A 5,000-nucleotide genomic window follows, 5' to 3' on the forward strand; every position below is an offset into this window, starting at 1 on the left:
AACGTGCCCCTGTCCCCCCTCACAAGATCGGGTACAACGCGCAGATTGGTCCCCGAGGCTCATCTCTGGTTCTCACAGGTTCCGAAAAACCTGTTCTCAGAAATCTCCTCGCACCCGTCAAAATGAACTAGTCGAAAAATCCAACCGCCAATTTAGGGGGACCAATCTGAAATCCTATCCGACCTCCTGGTTCTCTCGGTCGGCCGAGGGCACTTTTGGCGACCCCATCCGGACTTCCGTGAGACTGCCGGCCATCAGGTCAACCCGTCACTTTGAATGGGGTTGACCTGATGGCCGAGCAGGGACTTAGACATTTTTTCAGCCTTTTCCTCGGGGTTGACCTGGTGTCCCGGGGGGACTTAGACATTTTTTTCAGCCTTTTCCTCCGGGTTGACCTGGTGTCCCGGGGGGACTTAGACATTTTTTCAGCCTTTTCCTCCGGGTTGACCTGGTGTCCCGGGGGGACTTAGACTTTTTTTCAGCCTTTTCCTCCGGGTTGACCTGGTGTCCCGGGGGACTTAGACTTTTTTTCAGCCTTTTCCTCCGGGTTGACCTGGTGTCCCGGGGGGACTTAGACATTTTTTTCAGCCTTTTCCTCCGGGTTGACCTGGTGTCCCGGGGGGACTTAGACTTTTTTTCAGCCTTTTCCTCCGGGTTGACCTGGTGTCCCGGGGGGACTTAGACTTTTTTTCAGCCTTTTCCTCCGGGTTGACCTGGTGTCCCGGGGGGACTTAGACTTTTTTTCAGCCTTTTCCTCCGGGTTGACCTGGTGTCCCGGGGGGACTTAGACTTTTTTTCAGCCTTTTCCTCCGGGTTGACCTGGTGTCCCGGGGGGACTTAGACATTTTTTTCAGCCTTTTCCTCCGGGTTGACCTGGTGTCCCGGGGGGACTTAGACTTTTTTTCAGCCTTTTCCTCCGGGTTGACCTGGTGTCCCGGGGGGACTTAGACATTTTTTTCAGCCTTTTCCTCCGGGTTGACCTGGTGTCCCGGGGGGACTTAGACATTTTTTTCAAGCCTTTTCCTCCGGGCTGACCTGGTGGCCGAGCGTCTCGCCGTCCGCGGCCGGAGCTAGAGATGCCCCCCCCCCCAGGCCAGCCTGCGAAGCCGCGGCCAGGATCGGGCCCCTGGAAGTCTGACTAAAAATTTTCACCGACCCCAAAAACGGTTAGGGGGGCCTCATAAAGCCTCCGGAGCGAAAAAAAAAAAAACGGAAAAAAGGATCGGGCCCACCCGAGGCAGGGGAGTCAGTAAGGGAAAGGGGACGAGGCGGCCCGGAGCCGGGTGCCCGGAGCCGGGTGCCGGCGGCCAGGATCGGGCCCCTGGAAGTCTGAAAAATTTTTTTCACCGACCCCCAAAGTGGTATTGGGGGGGGCTCATAAAGCCTCCGGAGCGAAAAAAAAAAAAAACGGAAAAAAGGATCGGGCCCACCCGAGGCAGGGGAGTCAGTAAGGGAAAGGGGACGAGGCGGCCCGGAGCCGGGTGCCCGGAGCCGGGTGCCCGCGGCCAGGATCGGGCCCCTGGAAGTCTGAAAAAAATTTTTTCACCGACCCCCAAAGTGGTGTTGGGGGGGGCTCACGAAGCCTCCGGAGCGGAAAAAAAAAAACGGAAAAAAGGATCGGGCCCACCCGAGGCAGCGGAGTCAGTAAGGGAAAGGGGACGAGGCGGGCCCGGAGCCGGGTGCCCGGAGCCGGGTGCCCGCGGCCAGGATCGGGCCCCTGGAAGTCTGAAAAAAAAATTTTCACCGACCCCCAAAGGGGTGTTGGGGGGGGCTCATGAAGCCTCCGGAGCGAAAAAAAAAAACGGAAAAAAGGATCGGGCCCACCCGAGGCAGGGGAGTCAGTAAGGGAAAGGGGACGAGGCGGACCGGAGCCGAGTGCCTACGGCCATACCGGACGGAAGGCCCCCGATCCCGTCCGATCTCGGAAGGTAAACCGTCCCGGGCCTGGCTAGTACTTGGATGGGTGACCGCCTGGGAATCCCAGGTGCCGTAGGCAGCTTTTCCCGCTGCGAGCCAGCTCTCTCCTTTTCTGGGGAACAAGGGCAGGGTCGCCCTGCCAGGGGCCCTGGGGCTAAGTCCCTGCCGGCCACCAGGTCAACCCGGAGCCTGCCCCTCTGCGGCCAGCAGGTCAACCCCATACCGGCAGGGGGTTGACCTGGTGGCCGGGAAGCAGAGCGGCCAGCAGGTCAACCCCATACATTCAGCGGGTTGACCTGGTGGACGGGAAGGAAAGCGGCCAGCAGGTCAACCCCATACTTTCAGCGGGTTGACCTGGTGGCCGGGAAGGAAAGCGGCCAGCAGGTCAACCCCATACATTCAGCGGGTTGACCTGGTGGCCGGGAAGGAAAGCGGCCAGCAGGTCAACCCCATACATTCAGCGGGTTGACCTGGTGGCCGGGAAGGAAAGCGGCCAGCAGGTCAACCCCATACATTCAGCGGGTTGACCTGGTGGCCGGGAAGGAAAGCGGCCAGCAGGTCAACCCCATACATTCAGCGGGTTGACCTGGTGGCCGGGAAGGAAAGCGGCCAGCAGGTCAACCCCATACATTCAGCGGGTTGACCTGGTGGCCCGAAAGCAAACCGGCCACCAGGTCAACCCGGAGCCTGCCCCCGCGGGCAGGGGCCAAGCGGACCCCCCTCCGCCCGGGCTTGCCCTGCTCCGAGCCGGGGCTTAATCCCCGTCCGGCCACCAGGTCAACCCGGAGCCTGCCCCTCTGCGGCCAGCAGGTCAACCCCAAGCCGGCAGCGGGTTGACCTGGTGGCCGGGAAGGAAAGCGGCCACCAGGTCAACCCCATACTTTCAGCGGGTTGACCTGGTGGCCGGGAAGGAAAGCGGCCACCAGGTCAACCCCATACTTTCAGCGGGTTGACCTGGTGGCCGGGAAGGAAAGCGGCCAGCAGGTCAACCCCATACATTCAGCGGGTTGACCTGGTGGCCGGGAAGGAAAGCGGCCAGCAGGTCAACCCCATACATTCAGCGGGTTGACCTGGTGGCCGGGAAGGAAAGCGGCCAGCAGGTCAACCCCATACATTCAGCGGGTTGACCTGGTGGCCGGGAAGGAAAGCGGCCAGCAGGTCAACCCCATACATTCAGCGGGTTGACCTGGTGGCCGGGAAGGAAAGCGGCCAGCAGGTCAACCCCATACATTCAGCGGGTTGACCTGGTGGCCGGGAAGGAAAGCGGCCAGCAGGTCAACCCCATACATTCAGCGGGTTGACCTGGTGGCCGGGAAGGAAAGCGGCCAGCAGGTCAACCCCATACATTCAGCGGGTTGACCTGGTGGCCGGGAAGGAAAGCGGCCAGCAGGTCAACCCCATACATTCAGCGGGTTGACCTGGTGGCCGGGAAGAAAAGCGGCCAGCAGGTCAACCCCATACATTCAGCGGGTTGACCTGGTGGCCGGGAAGGAAAGCGGCCAGCAGGTCAACCCCATACATTCAGCGGGTTGACCTGGTGGCCGGGAAGGAAAGCGGCCAGCAGGTCAACCCCATACATTCAGCGGGTTGACCTGGTGGCCGGGAAGAAAAGCGGCCAGCAGGTCAACCCCATACATTCAGCGGGTTGACCTGGTGGCCGGGAAGGAAAGCGGCCAGCAGGTCAACCCCATACATTCAGCGGGTTGACCTGGTGGCCGGGAAGGAAAGCGGCCCACCAGGTCAACCCCATACAGGCAGCGGGTTGACCTGGTGGCCCGAAAGCAAACCGGCCACCAGGTCAACCCGGAGCCTGCCCCGCGGGCAGGGGCCGGCATACCCCCGTCCGTCCGGGGTCGCCCTGCCCCGGGCTCCGGGCTTAAGTCCCGAGCTGCACCAGGTCAACCCGGAGCCTGCCCCCGCGGGCAGGGGCCGGCGGACCCCCGTCCGTCCGGGGTCGCCCTGCCCCGGGCTCCGGGCTTATTCCCCGTCCGGCCACCAGGTCAACCCGGAGCCTGCCCCCGCGGGCAGGGGCCAGGCGGAGCCCCGTCCGTCCGGGGTCGCCCTGCCCCGGGCTCCGGGCTTAAGTCCCGAGCGGCCACCAGGTCAACCCGGAGCCAGCCCCCGCGGGCAGGGGCCGGCGGAGCCCCGTCCGTCCGGGGTCGCCCTGCCCCGGGCTCCGGGCTTAATTCCCGTCCGGCCACCAGGTCAACCCGGAGCCTGCCCCCGCGGGCAGGGGCCAGGCGGACCCCCGTCTGTCCGGGGTCGCCCTGCCCCGGGCTCCGGGCTTAATTCTCCTCCGGCCACCAGGTCAACCCGGAGCCTGCCCCCGCGGGCAGGGGCCAGGCGGACCCCCGTCCGTCCGGGGTCGCCCTGCCCCGGGCTCCGGGCTTAATTCTCCTCCGGCCACCAGGTCAACCCGGAGCCTGCCCCCGCGGGCAGGGGCCGGCGGAGCCCCGTCCGTCCGGGGTCGCCCTGCCCCGGGCTCCGGGCTTAATTCCCGTCCGGCCACCAGGTCAACCCGGAGCCTGCCCCCGCGGGCAGGGGCCAGGCGGACCCCCGTCTGTCCGGGGTCGCCCTGCCCCGGGCTCCGGGCTTAATTCTCCTCCGGCCACCAGGTCAACCCGGAGCCTGCCCCCGCGGGCAGGGGCCAGGCGGACCCCCGTCCGTCCGGGGTCGCCCTGCCCCGGGCTCCGGGCTTAATTCTCCTCCGGCCACCAGGTCAACCCGGAGCCTGCCCCCGCGGGCAGGGGCCGGCATACCCCCGTCCGTCCGGGGTCGCCCTGCCCCGGGCTCCGGGCTTAATTCCCGTCCGGCCACCAGGTCAACCCGGAGCCTGCCCCCGCGGGCAGGGGCCAGGCGGACCCCCGTCCGTCCGGGGTCGCCCTGCCCCGGGCTCCGGGCTTAATTCTCCTCCGGCCACCAGGTCAACCCGGAGCCTGCCCCCGCGGGCAGGGGCCGGCATACCCCCGTCCGTCCGGGGTCGCCCTGCCCCGGGCTCCGGGCTTAATTCCCGTCCGGCCACCAGGTCAACCCGGAGCCTGCCCCCGCGGGCAGGGGCCAGGCGGACCCCCGTCCGTCCGGGG

General features: G+C 65.5%; 1 non-coding gene across 1 annotated transcript; it reads left to right on the forward strand.

Annotated features, from left to right (window-relative positions):
- Positions 1–1,877: 1,877 nt before the first annotated feature.
- Positions 1,878–1,996, forward strand: LOC141979770 (5S ribosomal RNA). Its single transcript, XR_012637162.1, has one exon. It is a non-coding gene; the product is annotated as a 5S ribosomal RNA (ribosomal RNA).
- The last annotated feature ends 3,004 nt before the right edge of the window (positions 1,997–5,000 follow it).

Source organism: Natator depressus, chromosome 28 (assembly GCF_965152275.1).
Source record: "Natator depressus isolate rNatDep1 chromosome 28, rNatDep2.hap1, whole genome shotgun sequence".
NCBI lineage: Eukaryota > Metazoa > Chordata > Testudines > Cheloniidae > Natator > Natator depressus.